The following is a 17,906-nucleotide window of genomic DNA, read 5'->3' on the forward strand; positions in this document are numbered from 1 at the left end:
ATGCTGGGCCGGTGGGTATTGCTGATTCAAATACTTCTGAAGTGAGTGCTCTTCTATTCGGCCTCCAAATATTTAAAGAGCGGCTTTATGGCAAGCTGCTTATCGAAGGGGATTCAAAGACTCTCATCAGCCGGTGTTCGAAAGATAACTCCCCCCCCCCTGGCGCCACTGGCCAATCACTGATTGTAATACTGACATTGTGTCATCCATTCATTGTAATTGGAACCTTGTTCCTAGATCAACCAATTTTTTGGCTGAAAAATTGGCAAAATTCGGAACCTCCCAACAATCTCTCATTGTTTGGGAAGGCTTCCCCTCTTGTAATCTGCTCGTTTGAGCTCTCTTAATAAAATTCAGCATCATTTAAAAAAAAAAAAGCATTTGATCGGGTTAACTGGAAGCTAATTGACCACCTTTTTGGTGAAATAGGTTTTGGCACCCGGTGGAGATTCTGGATGAGAAACTGCATTTCCACTGCATCTTATCCTGTTCTTGTCAACGGTAGGCCCTGCTTGTATTTCAATGGAACTAGGGGAATCAGGTAGGGAGACCCGCTGTCACCTTTCATCTTCACCCTTATTGGCAAACATTTGTCGGCCATGGTTCGACTAGCTAACAGATCAGGATGGCTCAGCCCCATATCCCCAGATCCTGCTCAAGACATCGCCCTCCTATAATATGCAGATGACACCATCTTCTTCTATGAAGGCTCTTTGAAACAAATTCATCACATTAAAGCCTTGCTCAATCGATTTGAAATCTCATCCAGTTAGAAAGTCAGTTGGTCAAACTCATCTATTGCTGGTTTTAACATTGAACCCCACCTATTGAACTCCATGGCCAGCTATCTTGGATGTAAAACTGAGATGACTCCATGCACTTATTTAGGCCTTCCCTTGACCCCCCAGATCCTGCTCAGGACATCGCCCTCCTATAATATGCAGATGACACCATCTTCTTCTATGAAGGCTCTTTGAAACAAATTCATCACATTAAAGCCTTGCTCAATCTATTTGAAATCTCATCCGGTTAGAAAGTCAGTTGGTCAAACTCATCTATTGCTGGTTTTAACATTGAACCCCACCTATTGAACTCCATGGCCAGCTATCTTGGATGTAAAACTGAGATGACTCCATGCACTTATGTAGGCCTTCCCTTGACCCCTGGATTATCCACCAAGTGCTTCTGGCACCCTGTTATTGAGCGCCTAGAGGGTCGCTTGGCATAATGGAGAGGAAAATTCCTCTCTAAAGCTGGTAAGTTGGTTCTCATAAAATTTTGCCTTCATGAAATCCCTGGTTACTTTCTGTCTATGTTCCGGTGCCCTGCCTCTATTAGAGACAAAATTTAGCTCATCAAAAGAAGATTTCTTTGGAGAAGACCAATTGGTGAGAAAAAGTATCACTTGGTAAAATGGGAAGAGGTCTGCAAGCCAAAATTCCTTGGCGGACTGTGTTTCCGAGACATTGCCACTACAAATTCTGCTCTTCTCCTTAAATGGATCTAGAAAATCAATCTTTTCCTTGATCTAATTTGGAGAGCTCTTGGTGTTGCCAAAGCCAACAAACATTTGGGTTGGTGGACTGAGGGGGGAAGATACTACCGTCTGCCCCCAGCTTGGAAAAAAATAGTCTTGCTATTCCCAAATTTCAAGAAAGCTGTTAAGTGCTACGTTGGCAATGGGACCTCTACAAAATTTTGGTCTGATTGGTGGACTGGTCAATCCAGCCTAAACATTAGCTATGAGTCTATCTCAATCCTAGCTAGAAATATTGATGCCTCTATCTCAGATCTCTGGTCTGAAACAGGGGGTTAGAATTTGAACCTCAGAAGAGACCTTTCGGATTCTGAAGCCATTCTGGCACCTAATCTCCTCTCGAGCATCTCCACAGCCAAACCTATATTTAATCCTGATACATTGATCTGGACTCCTTGTACAAAAGGTACTTTCTCATCTGCTTCAGCCTACAATTTCCTCTGGAACCCCACTTCAAATCAGCCAATCACCCTGTGGCCTCCGCCTGGATCCTCCTTGCCTTGCCTCGCACAAAAGTTTTTGTATGGAGCGCCTGCAAAAATAAAATCCTCGCATAAGATTCTTTAATCCGGTGGGAAGCCACCGTCCCCGATCCTTGTTGCCCTTTTTGCTAAAATGCCCTAGAAACGGCCAATCACAACCGATGGCCGTTTGGTCTAGTGGGTACCAATACTGCGTTGCATAAAATCTATATTTAAGGATATATTTGCATTGGAAGAATCAAAGGTCATACTGGTATCCTGTTGCATTGAAAAATCCGAATTTAAGCCGATTGTTTTGCGTCACGATTTGAGTTGCTGTTATTGATCAACTATATCAGGAAAATATCTCACTTACCCCTTTTCAATTACTACATCTATGTTATTTGGTTCAAGCTGGGAACATTGCCATTACCTCATAGCTTGAGGGGGAGAATTAGAAGAAGTACAAGAAAGATGTATTGTATTCTATATGTTGTGGTAAGTTTTATGTGACTAAAATATTCAAGAAAGGGGGAGCACAAAAGACAAAAACTTTTGCATCTAAGAAGAAATTTTTTGCTGCAAAGAAAATTGAAGATCAAGAATCCTGACTCGCAGTAATAATTGTGGTAATTATTGGTGATACTTGACTTGGCTCGACTCGATGCTATTTCTTCGGCTGAATTATTATTTTGAGGTATTTGAAACATATTCCTTGGTCAACATATTATTTGGTGTAGATACTTGCATCATATTATTTCATGGGTCCTTTTACAAGGATTTTATTATTTTGGTTTGTGTTATATGGGCTCAGGCCCATTTAAGCTACATCTATTGTCTCTTTGGATGAGACATTATTATTGAAGAAGTGGTGGCCTCAGCATCCTATTTTCCTGGTTATTTGACAACCTTACTCTTGCCATCCTTTATTTGACTCTCACATACATCTTTGGGCCAACCTTTTGTGTGTTGCTTCGGTTGGGAGTTTAAGTCCATCACGTATATGGGTGTTTAAGTCAATTGAGATTTTTTTTTTTTATATATACCTGTGGGTCTTTTATTGGCGTCTTGTGAATGACATGCATTACCCACTTATCACGTATTTTATCGCCATCTTGTGAATGATAAGCATTTATCACCCATTTCTACCTGTGAGAGTCGGTGCCCGGGTTGGGACACCGTGATGGAGGAGCTTATTACTACATATATGTTATCCTCCTTAATTGGCATTTATTAATCCTACCACTTGAGAGTCGTTGTCCTGTGGAGGGACACGGTGATGGAGGAGTTTTTACTATACTTCTGAGCATTACGTATAGACCCACTACCTGCGAAAGATAGGAGGGCCACTACCTGCGAAAGATAGGAGTGCCACTACCTGGGAATGATAGGAGTGTGCCCTACATCCAACATGGGTTATGACTGGAGTATGAAGCGATGTCATACAGCTTGGAGTGATTTACTCTCACTTATCTTATGCTAGCTGGTCTTCATGGAAGAGAGCACCAGTGTGAGGGAGAGTGTTGGAAGATATGAAGGACTGCCATTTTATACGAGAAGATCCTATACATCATACCCAGCAAGCTGGGAGTTCCTGATGTTCTCTCACCCTCAGCTTGAGAGGGAGTGTTGGAAGATAGGCCCAAACCCACACGACCAAGGAAGACCCACATATCCAAGAGTGTTGGAAGATGTGCCCAAGCCCATAAGATATAGGACCCACCATGATCACGTGAGGTGACATAAGAAGTTTTACACAATAAGAAGTCTGACAGAGCCAAAATTATTATGGAAGCAGGTCTCACAAAAGAGTTTCAATTTAAAGTGTTTTAGTCATGTTAGTCTTCTATCTATATTGGTTTATTTTATTATGCTAGGACTTATCTTCAAGTGTTAGAGTTTGGGTATAATTGGGACAAAGGTAGTTTAATTGTAGTTGGACTCTACTACTTTCCTCTATTAAAAATAGATGTTTATGTGCTCTGATTATAATCAGTCAATGAAGTATTTCTCTTTTCCATAAATTCAACATCTGCTTAATGGGTTCCGTGTTTTCCATGATCATTGTGCCGGGCCCATTCTCATCGAGTGAGATTCTAAGGTGGTGATCGGTTGGTGTGAGCATTCCTCAACGCCTTTGTGGCGTCATTGGGACATTTTTTGAAATTATGGAATTTGTCAGCTTGTTTGATTGTTTTTGGTCTCACATCTCGAGATCAGCAAATTCTGTGGCCAGTGTTTTGGCCAAGTAGGGAGCTTCTTTGCAATCTCTTGTTGTTAGGGGATGATTTTATTTCAAGAAAGAAAAAGAAACATCGAGGGAGGCATCCCCCTACAAAAAAAGGTTTAAAGGGAGTGACCCAATTCAGCACAAGAATCTGCATCCGAATTGGTTGATCTGAGTACATGGAACCAGGTACAAGGAATAGAGGGTACGAGATCCATAATGTCAAGATAAATCTGCTAGTGACGCCAAGTTGGGAAGGTGGAGGAGGAACACCAACCGATGACGACCCGAGAATCTCCTTCCACGATGAGTAGATTGCTCTTGGAAGATACGAAGTCCATGGAGAAATCCATATAGTTCTGCCATAGTCGAATCAACAATGCCAAGAGGGCCCAAGTAAGAAATACAAAAACCACATACTAAGTGGCCACAAAAAATCATATGCAACCCAACAAAAAGAATCTTGTATGCCAGCCCTTTAGGCATCTCCGATTCTATGTCAGCTGAGCTACATGGTCTCCTCAACGGGCTCCGTGTTTTTAGAGACAAGTGCAGTGGTCCCCTTCACATTGAAGGGGACTCGAAGGTGGTCATTGGTTGGTGTGAGTGTGCATCACCCGTGGCGCCATTGGGACATCTTTTGAGAGATTTTAGAATTTGCTACCTTATTTTCTTGTCTTTGTTGTCACATTCCGAGATCCGCAAATTCGGTAGCAGATATGCTTGCCAAGCAAGGAACAACCCTGCAATCGCTTGTTGTTAGAGATCTGCTCCCTCCTCCTTTGTTTTTCTCTTTTGTTAATATAAATACATCTTTATAAAAAAAAAACCAGAAAACCTAATAACCAAAATAGAAAGGAAATCAGCCAGGATCAAAGGGATAAACATCACTCTCAACAAGCTCAGAGAGCACGCTAGTCATTTGGAAGGAACTTGGTACAAATCTTTAGATTTGTGAAGCAATGAGTGGGAACGAGTGTTGGGAGGTTTGACGATGCAGGTTAGTGGTGTTGAAGGAGGGCAAATGAAGGTTTGAACTAGTGGCAGAATGGAATCAAGGTGAAGGGTGGATGATTGTTGGTAGGAGATGAAGAAGACAAAAGGAAAATCCAGTTGCAAGATCAATGTTTTTCTCATATGAAGATACGATTTTGAAGGTTGATGACCTGTGAGTTGGTGATTCCAAACAGGTCAAGATTACTGTCCAAAATGGTGAAAAATGATCTTTTATTAGGATTCCTTCGAGAATGAGAGGGCTCTTTGTCTCTCAGTTGCAGATGATTCTCCAATTTCAAGAGGAAAGGGTTTGAAGCAAGGAGCTTTTGGTAGAGTCCTTGTTCATCAATTCGATCTTTAATTACAGACATTGGGAATGCAAGATTGTCGATATGAGAGATAAGAATGTTTTGGCTAGGGTATATTTCCCAAACAAACTGTTGAGGGGTTCGAATGGCCCATGTTCTTGGAGGCTCGAATTGTTTTTTTTTTTTTTTTCTGGATGAAGATTGCCCTGTTCAGCTTACTAGGGCAGATGATTTGGTGACTCCACAGGTGGAATGTTCTCGTCCAGCAGCTTCAGGTGTTTGGAGCAATCACAATCTGAGTTTTTTGCAGCCAGAGTCATCCCATGTGATTTCCTATCTTCATCTTGCACCTAAGCTTCTGGTGGATGGATGTGCTATGTTTGCTAAGAGCATAGTTGTGCCCTTAGCTGGAGTATCAGTTAATAGAATGAGTGAGCTACTTGGATCTCCAATCACTGAGGATTATCTTACAAGTCAAAAATTTCCTTCCTAAGGGATAATTAATGGCTTATTTGTTTGGCAACAGAAGAAGACTATCAGCATCTTCTTTCATGGTGGTCATCTGATTCTCAGATACCATGCTCTTCGATTAAGGAATAGCAGGCCTCCACTCTGAATGGTCCTTTCAGAAGATGGTTGAAGATTGCTGGGCTTCTGATAGAATTATGGTTGGATGACTTTTTTACTGCACTGATAAACAAAATGGAAAGCTGAGGCTGTAGATGAAGGTGTTGTATCAAGGAAGCAAATGGATTTTGCTCGTGTCCTAATTCAGCCTTTCACCAACTCTTTAGAAGTTGTTTGAACAAATAATTCTTGGGAGCGGAGTTCTTTGCTGTTTGCATCCAGCTAGAAGGGTCTCCCGTCATGGAGAGAGGGTACAAGAACAAGAGAAGAAGAAGACATGGAGTTGACTAGGTGGTGATTTATTTGGTCTCCCAACTCACTTTGCTGGATGGTGAACAAACTCACTCTTTGTTGGCTCACCTGATTATTGAGGGAAACCGATTTCAAAATTCAAGTTGAAGCCTCTCTTCCTCGGAAATAACCCAGAGATATGCCCTCCAAGAGCAAATGCAGTCCTTCATAGTGAGCTCATGCTCTGGAAGCAGCGTGCAAGATTTAAGTGGCTCACTGATGTGGATGCCAATACTAATTCTTCCATGCAATTGCTTCTGCACGGAGAAGAGCCAACCGCATCACCACGCTCAACGTCAATGATGAGATTACCTCGGATCGATCACTTATTTTAGACTCACTGGTGATTTTTTTGCAGATTTATATTTTGATTGCGAGCCAATCCGCCATTTCTTCGAAAGGGTTCATTTCCAGGCTATTCCTTCGAATGCAGCTAGTCTCATCGAGCTCCCTTTCTCCGGTAGAGAAATTGAAAAAGTAGCACTAGGTCTTCCTCTGGATCGCGCTCTGGGCCCGGATGGTTTCAATGGGGAATTCTATCGTTGATGCTGGCCCTTCATAAAAAATGACATTGCCTGCATGGTTCACTCGTTCTATCATCATGGCATCAGATTTAGGAGCATTGGAGCTTCGTTTATTGCCCTCATCTCTACAAAAGAAGGGGCCGAACTTCCATTTGACTTCCGGTCGATCAGTCTCACCACCAATGCCTACAAGGTGTTTGCGCGCCTCCTTGCCAATCGCCTCAAGGCGGTTCTCCCTATTGCCATTCATCATGGCCAGAGTGCTTTTATCAAGGGAAGAAATATATTAGATTCGGCCATGGCATGTCACGAGCTCATCCACCATTTTAAGGCTTTATAGTTCCCCAGATTCATCCTCAAGCTTGATTTCGAGAAAGCCTTTGACAGAGTTAGTTGGAAGCTTCTAGGCACTCTCTTGGGGAAGATGGGATTTAGGGAAAAATGGTGCTTCAGGATTCAAAGTTGTATCTCCTCTGCGAGCTACTCTGTTCTTCTCAATGGAACGGTTTGCGGGTATTTTAAGGGAACCAGGGAAATCAGACAGGGAGACCTCCTTTCCCTTTGCTCTTCAATGTGGTAGCGGGATATCTTTGATCTATTCGGCCAAGAATTTGGGATGGCTCCTCCCCACGATGGGCTGTGCAACCTTTGATGTGCCAATCTTTCAGTATGCAGACGATACCATTTGTTTTGGGGTTGGTACTATGGATCAGATCTGAAAACTGCGTGCTATATTGGGACTATTTGAATTGGCTTCTGGTCAAAACATTAATTGGAAGAAAACCACTATCCTAGGCTATCACATCGACTCATCTGTGCTTCAGGGTATTGCTGGAGGATGGCGTTACTCGTCTCTTATCCCCGATATGGAAATCAATTCAAAAGCTCCTCCCAATATTTAGAGATGGAACTTCCTTTCACACAGGCAATGGATGGACCTTCCACTTTTGGTCGGATGAATGGTGAGGCCCCTGCCCCCTCTCCGAGGATTTTCCGGGGCTCTCTAGGGTGGCAAGGGGCCTCTCCTGCTCAGTGGCAAATTCTTGGAGAAACTGCTCATGGAGTCTAACGTTTCGCTGGGGATTAAATGATGAGGAAACTTCGGCTTTTTGCTTTCTCCTCTTCAGACTCAGCAGCATTATTATCCATGAGCATATAGTTGATAAACTGACATGGAAACCCAATATTAATGGCCGATTCACAGTTGCATCCGCCTACTCCCTTTTTAGAAAGCAAGATTACAGCATTCAGGAGCACAAGGGAAACTTGGCATGGAAACTCTCAGCGCCTAGTAAAATCAAATTTTTCGTGCGGATGGTCATAAGGGAACAGATCTTCACCTCTGACAACCTCCATAGCAGAGGCTACACAACCCCCGATCGTACTTGTCCCCTCTGTGGTACAAGATATGAGACAGTCTAACATGTTTTATTACATTGTGATTTCTCTTGGCAAGTCTGGATGAAGATCTTCCAGAAGATTGGACTCCAAATGGGGCTACATCAGGACCTCTTTGGAACCTATGAGATGGTTATGGGGATCCACCTTCCTAAGTTGGGCAAGCTAATTCTCTTGGCATGCCTTGCGCATGTCCCTTGGTGCCTATGGCTCGAGCGCAATAACCGTAGATTCAACTACAAGGCTAGCACCCTGGAAAACATGGCTTCTCATATAGTGTGCCTTATCTCGAATTGGTTACATACTAGGAAGGAATTTGCCTCTCTATCGGGTGTTTCCCTTCGAGAAAATTGGGGTTTTATCACGCATATGGTGGGCCCATGCAAAACTCCGATTATGGCCACTTGGGATCCTCCCCCTTGCGACTGCATCAAACTCAATTTTGATGGCAGTGCTTTAGGTTGTCCTGGGCCGGCTGGAGCTAGTGGTGTTTTCAAAGACAACAGTGGAGACCTTATATCTTATGCAGGGCCGGTGGGCATTGCTGATTCAAATACTGCTGAAGTGAGTGCTCTTCTGTTCGGCCTTCAAATCTTCAAAGAGCGTCTGCATGGCAAGCTATTTATTGAAGGAGATTCTCAGACTATCATCAGCTGGTGCTCAAAAGACAGCTCCCCCCCTTGGCACCACTGACCTATCACTGATTATATTGCTGACATTGTGTCATCTATTTATTGTAATTGGAACCTCGTTCCTCGATCAACCAATTCTTTGGCTGATAAATTGGCAAAATTTGGAACCTCCCAGCAATCTCTCATTGTTTGGGTAGGCTTCCCCCCTTGTAATCTGCTCGTTTGAGCTTTCTCTTAATAAAAATCAGCATCTTTTTAAAAAAAAAAAAAGAAATTCAAGTTGTAGCATTCATGAGGGTAACCAAACTCAAAATGTTTTGCATTCATGAAGGGGACCAGCAGCTGAAAGCTGGATGAATTTTATTGCTCACTATTGATTTTGACACCCTGGCCAAACAGAGGCTGCCTACCTTAAATGATTCCTCTTTTCCTATTTGCCTAACTACCCCGCGTCATTGCTTAGCACATGCCTCCACTTTTGGCAAAGTTATACTTATACCCACTACCTTGCTTGGCCACATTAATTCCTTCCTGACGCACACCCTCCCACACCCACACACATCCAGTAACCATGCTTTGCCAACTGCAGGCACCCAACCTTAACTTACCTCCACCTAATCACTCGACAAACAATTCAACATTCATACCTACTCTGGACCATGCAATTATTGAGCCTGACATTGGCGAAAATGAAACTCCCATAACTAAACTGACCAACAAAGTACACCTTCCATCAATCCATTTCATGCATACATACCTGGAAAAACTCATCCAACATTAACCAAGGAGATGAGCACATTGCTGCCCTTGCACCATCATCCTTAACCATCCTGGGCCAAATCTTGGAGACGATATCATTGTGTAGTAATGGCGCATCAACTTATAATCCTGACCAAGGAGATGAACACATTACTGTCCTTGCAACACCACCCTTAACCATCCTGGGCCAAATCTTGGAGACGATATCATTGTGTAGTAATGGCGCATCAACTTATAATCCTGACCAAGGAGACGAACACATTACTGTCCTTGCAACATCACCCTTAACCATCCTGGGCCAAATCTTGAATATGATATCATCACATAGTAGTGGCTCATCAACTTAAAATCCTATTCAGGATGTTTTAAGTGGTCCATCCCACTTCTGGTAATTATCATCCACAAGTCTATTCAGTGAAGCTATGAAAGAAACCGAAGTTGACAACTTTGCTTCTCAAGAACATGAAGAAGTATATTCATGTGTGAAAAGCCAAGGTAGACACCCACCAAGCAAGAGTAAAGGTGGTAATGGCAAATGTAAACTGCTATGTGATTCAATTCAGAGTCAAAAGGATAAGCTTCATGAGAAGAGATGGGGAGAAATTATGGACTTTGCTGAAATGCTACAAAAAGAAAAAACCAAAACAGCCAAAGGAACTTGGAGTTGCTCTAAGAAAGAGGGGTAAGAAATTATTATTGTCTCCAGGAATATTTGTGTAGGGATTTCTAAAAAAGAGAAGTCATGGAGAGGAGGAAACTTTAGGTGATTATTTTATGAGAAACATGAACACAAAATATGTTTGAATCTTTAGTCAGAGATCTCTGTCATATCCCTCAACCAGGTTGGCTTCCTCTTGAAGTACTTAGCTCTACTGGGGGGTTTCCTTGTTATGTGCGATATGACAGTTTTGGAGATGCAAGGCATGCGGCTAGGCAACTTCTCACTTTGCCTCAAATTCAAGGATAGAGAAGCTAGTGTTGTTTGGGGTTTGGGGTTTGGGAGGAGTTTATTGGGCCACTAGGTATACACAAAGACATGATTTCTAGGAGTTCTCTCAAGCTATTTCTTATTGGGATCACCCTTGGCTTTTGGTAGGAGATTTCAACACCATTTTCTATTGTAATGAGAAGTCTTTCCCTACTGGTTCGATCTTCTATTCGAGGTTTTTGTGATTTTATTGGTGCATGCGCTAGAAGAGGTTCCCACGTTTGGAAAAACTTTCACATGGAGAATGGCTAACATAACCATGCTCTTTTCAGACTTGACAGATTCTTGGCAAATAATAGTTGGCTACACATTTCAAAAAAAAAATTGTTGGCTACAGGTGTTTTAGGAAGCATCGAGCCTTGTTCTTGGAAAATTGTTTTTGACCACGAGCTTGTTCTTCTAAATACCAAAACAAATGTTTGGGGAAGGAAGCCATTCAGGTGGGATTACTAGATGGAGTAAAAAAGCTGTGGATGATGGAAGATTGCTGGGGTAATATTCAGGTGGTGGGCTAGAAAGGGGGAATTATTGCTATGAAGTTAAAAATGAACTTTTCCTCCTCCAAGTTGAAGCTCTCGATCTTCTTGAGGAAGGTGGAACCTTATCAGCCTCTGAATTTTTTGATTTTATTGTTGCTTCAGCTTCTTTATAAAATTTATAAATCATGATAAAATCTTGTGAAAGAATGAGCTTACTATCAGTGGCTTAAGGAATGGGATGGTAACACCCACTTCTTTTAGTCCATCACATTTGCTCATCGCAGAACTTACAAAATCAACTCTCTCCAAACTGGAGGTGAGTGTCTAATAGGTGCCTATAAATGATGAATTCTTAAGTTTCTCTACAAACATTTAGAAAGAGGACTGCCACCAAAAACCACTACTCTTAAAGCTCCGAGACCTGATGGATTTAAAGAGTGGCAATGGCGTACAACAACTTTCCAAACCAATTTTCCTTTCAGTTTATCTTTCAACTTCAGGTTCTTACTACAGCCTCATAATGAGTTTTCCTTGGTTCCTCTATAAATTGGGTAAGGACCCCAATATGTTAGGACGAGTGACAATGGCCTACACCAACTTTCGAAACCAATCTTTTGTGTTCAGTTTTATCTTTCAACTTCAGGTTGCGATTATCATACATCTCAAGGCTAGAATCCATAAGAGTGTCCACTGGTTTATCTCCAAACATTCTTGTCTATATAAAAAAATCAATAATATTTGTTATATGGGACAACTAATGTTATAAAAACTGACCCGATCACCAACCTGATCACCAATCCAATCACCAACCCTATCACCAACCTGATCACCAACCTAATCACCAATCTGATCACCAACCAGATCACCAACCCCCATCACCAACTTGATCACCAATCCAATCACCAACCTGATCACCAACCCGGTGAGGTGACTGAGCTTGGTCCAACTCAGTTCAACCGCGTTTTGACTGCTGCTTGAATTAGGATGACATCATAAATATGTTTTTCTTTTTTAAATTAAAAATCCTAATAAATAGTTAAGCAGAGAAAAATCTAAAACCCTACTTCAAAGTTGGATTTCAAGATTTATGATACAATTTCATTGTTTTAATCGCTTTAAGTTATGTTTTATGTTACAACAGAAGCTGCATTTGCCACTGCTTTAGTTGCCCGTGGCTTCGATCCTATGTGTGGCTCCGTTGAGTTTGAGGTGTAACTCGGACAAGAAGAACAAGGGTTGCGGGAAACAATATAACATAGCTTTGATGAAGAGAGAGGATGGGAGAGATTATGGTAGAGGATTGGTAAAGATCAAATGGAGGAGCTTTAAATAGAGGTTAGAGGGATTTCTGGTACAAATCAAATGTTGGAGTTTAAATAAGAGGACTAAAGGGATTTTTGGTAGAAACGATCACATTGGAGTAGTATATGAAGGAGGCGATCACTTGGAGAAGTTATGGTAAGAGAGAGAGGATCAAAGGGATTTTTGTTAGAAAAGAACGAATTTGATAGAGTGACACTTAAAATAGAGGTGAAATTGGGGTTAGAAACGGAAGGTGCAATGGAATTGCTTCGGTGAAAATGCATGAAAGAAAGGAACTCAATAAGAGAGAAGCAGAGAGAGAGTAGACAAAGAGAGGTGACGGCAACAAGACATGTCTTGAACAAATGAAAAGATGTGGAAAGATCATCCAAAGTCTTAACCTATGTAGTGTCTGTCATTTCTAAATGCCATGAAGAGAATGAGAATGAAGGAGATGAAACCCTAGCTCCATGTTTCTTATCATTTCCAGATGTTGACAAGGAGAATGAGAATGAGAATGAAAGAGCAAAAAGAAAAGAAGCCTCGACATCTTGGTCCCGATCCATCATTCTTGTATTTAATTTTTCATTTACCCAATAGGTCACCCAATTTACTAGTTTAATCGTGTAAGCTGATCGGGTTAGTTGGGTTTCAAATGACCTGTAGAGGGATCGAGTTTGTTGGGGACAACGCTATATCTTCTTTATTGTGAGCCACTTCAATTCCCACAAAATACTTCAACCTACCTAAATCTTTAATTTAATAATGTTGCTTTAGGTAGTATTTTGTTTCTTCAATCCAAGACTTACCACTCTTAAAGAGGACCATGTCATCCACACGTACAAAGAAGATTACCACCTCTGCTTGCTTCTTTTGTACAGACATGGAAAGATTTCATTCTCCTAGTAATGCCATCATAGTTTTGCTAAACTTTTTAAGCCATGCTTGTGGACTTTGTTTTAGATCATAGATGGCTTTCTTCAATTTGCAGACTTAATTTTCCTCTCCCCGAACAACAAACCTAGGAGGTTGCTCCTTATACACTTCCTCGTGCAGATCACCATATAAAAATGCATTAATGTCTAATTGATGCAAAGCCCAACTTTGATTCATAACAATGGACATCAGAATAATAATTGAACTTAATCTGGCAATTGAGGAAAAGTACCAAAGTAATCTACTCCCATATGTCTTGGTGTAACCTTTAGCTACTAGTTTGCCCTTTAACTTGTCTATAGTTTCATTTGCATAATATACCCAATTACTATCACCTTGTGGTTCTATATGTCTTAGGATTAATAGAAGAAAGTAGATGCAAAATTGGTTAATCTATAAGACAAATGTCCAAATGAAACAATTTCAAAGGGTGTTGCTTACATAACCGAACTCCTTTTTTGAGTGCAATGGGAAGATCTAAATCAGATTGAGAAACTTGACGTGGATCTTCAAAAGAATTGGGGGAGAGATGGAGCATGTCAGGAATGGAGGACCTACCTTCGTCATTTTGTGTCATAGGAGGATCAGCATGCTGTACAGCTGTATCCCTTATTTGATACACTTGTAAAGGTTTTGTAGGTTTCTTCTTTGCTTCCCAAGGCAAAGGCTCGATAAAATTTGGGACCTATTGTTTGCTTCAGGAGACTGTCTAAACGCATGATCAATGAAGCAGTGGGGGAGATTGAAGCTGGTAATTTTGAGCTTAAACAACCGGAGGAAGCACATCCAATCGCTCCGAGTTAAGAGTAAAGGAAAAAGATTCCTCTTGTTTGGTAGAGGTGGGTGAAACAAGTGGAAATGCACTTTAGCTGCATCCATTCAAAGCCAAAAAGATAAATTCAACGAGGACACATTGGGCAAAATGATGGATGTAGCTGAATGATTGTAGGCCAAGATGACTCAACCTGAGAAAAATTGAGTTATAGCAAAGATGAAGGCTAATAAATGATTATCATTTCGTGAAATGCTCAAGGAGTGGGTAGGCCTAGGGGTGGCTTCGAATCGAGCCGGCTCGGTTCGATTCGGTATACCTAGATCTTGAACCGAGTTCGAGATCCAGCTACGGCTTGTTAACGAGCTCGTGAGTCGTGGGATCGGGAGCGGGGGAGAGGGGGAGGGGGTGGGGGGAGGGAATGCCGAGCCCCTCTCGTCCGACTTACCGACGAGGCCCAAGACAAGGCGGCCGAGTGGCTGGGACTCCATACAGGTAGTGGGGTCATCGGCAAGGGTCCGGTTAGAGCGGAAGTAGTTGGGACAGATGCTGAAGTCGAGGAAGACACAGTCAGTTATGGTAATGTCCGGTGCTGAAGGGGTCGCGTCTGCCGGTGGCGGCAGGTTCCTCCGAGAGGGAGAGGGGGGTCAGGATGCTGATAGAGGTAGAGAGGAAGAGGAGAGAGCGACGATTAACGTGTGAAGGTTTAGGGTATTGGGATAAGGCCGAAATTCTGGGGCGGCAGGGGCTGAGAGAAAGTAGGAGTGGAGAGAGGGCAGATGAGGCAAGGGCTGTGAGAAAGCGGGAGTGGAGAGAGGGAAGATAAGCCCATGGAGGCAGTATTGCCTGTGACATGGCTGATTTTGACAGAGAAGATGAGAGAGACCGAGAGAGGAACGTTGGTAGCCACGAAATTTTTTAAAAACGCTTCTCGAGGTTTGATGTTTGTCAGTTAATCAAAATAATTACAATTCATAAGGACTTGGAATAAATAAATAAATAAATAATCATGGTTTTAGGTGGTTTGATTCATAAGGATTTGGAATAAATAAATAAATAAATAATCATGATTTTAGGTAGCTTCGAACTGAGCCGGCTCGCGAACGGTTCGGTTCTGGCTCAGTATACCTGGATCTCGAACAGTTCAAGATCCAGCTACGGCTCGTTTGAGTTAACAAGCTGAGCTCGACCAAATCAAGGTTTGGTTCGAAAGCTTGCGAGCCGGCTCGTTAACGGGCTTGTGAGTTGCGGGATCGGGAGCGGAGCGGGAGCAAGAGGGGGGGGGGGGGAGTGGGTTCTAAATCCATTATCAAGATTCAATCCCGAACCTCCCCTATCATTCTCTTTTTAAAAATATATGCATAATTTTATAGATAATTTATTTGACATATATTTTATGTAGAGTATTAAATGTAGGTTAACGTCAAACTCGGCTAGAGCTCGAGCTCAAAGTCGGTTAAAATTATTAGGCTCGAGCTCGAGGCTAGGTCGGCTCGAGCTCGAGTTCGAAATCTTTAAATCAAGCTCGGCTCGAACATAGGAAGGTTCAGACTCAGCTGGATTCGATGCCACCCTTATGCCCAATTTTAAGTAGAGGTCATATCCAATTTTATGTAGAGGTCATGCCCAATTTTATGTAAAATGTATGTATAATTTTATATACAATTTATTTGACATGTATTTTTTGAAAAATTTTAAATGTATGTTGGAGCTCAAACTCGAGACATGTAACTCGAGCTCGGCTCGAACTCAGTTAAAATTATTGGGCCCGAGCTCGATAACAATTTTAGGCTCGACTCGAGCTCGAGCTCAAAATATTTAAATCAAGCTCGGCTCGAACATAGGCAGGTTCGGGCTCGGCTCGATGCCATCCCTAGGTAAGCCTAAGAGACAAGCATCAATAAGGTAGGGGTGGCAATGGGTTGGGTTTGAGTTGGTCAACTTAAACTTGTTGTTAAACGAGTTGACTCAAACCCAATTGGTTCATTAAACGGGTTTAAAATATAGACTCGTACTGACCTTTTCAGGTTCGGGTTGGGTTTAAGTTAACCCTCTTTAATATTAATAAATTAAAAAATGCATTAAAATATGATAAATAAATGTAATTGTTTAAAATTTGAAGGTTTTTATAAAAAAATTTAACTGGTAAATAAGTTGTTTATAAGTAGTAAAAACTAAAGCATAAAGCGTCTAGTTTAGTTGAAGCATATTGAACTAGACCATTTTGCTCCAATTTTTTGTTCCTTTTGATCAATGAAACAAGGACCCATCGAGTCCTTGTGTTCAAACTCTAACCCAACCCGTTTATCATTTGGGTCATTAGAGATCTTTGCCCTATTCCTTAGCCCGGATGGTTGGCTGTAGATACTTGTGGCATGGCTGGGTGGTCTCTTAATTATATGGGACAAGGTGGTCTTGGAGATGCAAGATACGAAGACCACGATTTCTCCATTTGCATTTAATTTGTGAAAAGTTAGAGAATGACAGGAATAGTTTTGGAAAAGAAAATTTCATGAGGGGAAAGAAGAGCTCGCTCTCCCTCACACGTATAGCCTTTTATTTGTAGAGAGTCCTACCTTATTATCACACTACTTATCTAATTACAAGTGGAAACTAACATAGACTTAAATCTATAAAGGGTAACCAAACACAGAGAATTATACCTAAAAGTAAAATTACCTATGGCCCACTTACAGCCAAGCATGGCTTGCTAAAGAAAATAACATGTAACAAGACAAAATTATTCCTCCATGTAACAAGGGTGAAGAAGCCAAGGAGGAGCATACCCAACTTTATACCTGGTATTGGAGCAGGTAAGGGAGTTTTTGATGTAGAAAGGCTCAATCGTGGAATAAGAGAGTTATCCAAAACAATTGAAAACACATAAAAGAAGAAAAAAGAAGACTGAAATGCTGCTGTTTCTATTTTTTTTTTTTTTTTTGAAATAGGATGTATAAACTATTAAAAAAGAGAATGTACAAACAAACCTAGCTAGGCGGGCCTTCCTCCACAACAAGGTGTTGGAGCGAAATACCGAACTTAGCCTGGATATCTGCCAAATGATTGGCTGAAGGAGGAATGTGCTTCCAATTATTGTTTAAAGAAGAAATTAAATTACAAATATCAAAATACATATCCCAATGTCGCCAGGGAGGTCAGATTGACTTTGCACACCAATCAATAACAATTTTTGAGTCCCCTTCGATGCAAAAGGGGCCTGTGAGCTGGCTTGTGAAGATTTGAATCCCATTAGGCAATCTAGAGAGTTCTGCTGTGGTGGAGGCGGAAACTCCAAGTGGCCTAGCAAAGGAGAAGAGGAGACTGCCGTTTGCATCGTGGATAACTCCACCATATCCCGCAGGACCCGAACAATCAATAGTGCTCCCATCAAAGTTTAGTTTGTAGTGGCCCGTTTGTGGAAGGGCCCAAATAGCCAAAAATCGGGGGGCAAGAAGGCTGAGTCAACCCAACAACCAGCTGCCAGTTTCCTCTGAGATTAGAGTCGCTGAAACTTCTGAACTCCTTTCGGGTCAAATAACCAAGTTGTTACGTGGCCCGTAATGTTTTCAATCAAAATTTCAGTTGGCGTAGATTTAGAGTTGAATTTTCTGCTGTTTCTTTCCTTCCATTGGTACTTTCTATTGAGGGAAAATCAGCATGTTTCTAATT

The 17,906-nt window shown here is 41.7% G+C and overlaps 1 protein-coding gene across 2 annotated transcripts in view; it reads left to right on the plus strand.

The window, feature by feature from the left end:
• The window catches only part of LOC137945583 (uncharacterized), a 53,581-nt gene that overhangs the window by 14,312 nt on the left and 21,363 nt on the right, over window positions 1–17,906 (plus strand). The window lies entirely within an intron of this gene.

The sequence above is a fragment of the Aristolochia californica genome, unplaced genomic scaffold (assembly GCF_029961685.1).
Source record: "Aristolochia californica isolate CCGP_79_NKW_82.1479 unplaced genomic scaffold, dmAriCali1.0.hap1 SCAF_12, whole genome shotgun sequence".
Taxonomy (NCBI): Eukaryota; Viridiplantae; Streptophyta; class Magnoliopsida; order Piperales; family Aristolochiaceae; genus Aristolochia; species Aristolochia californica.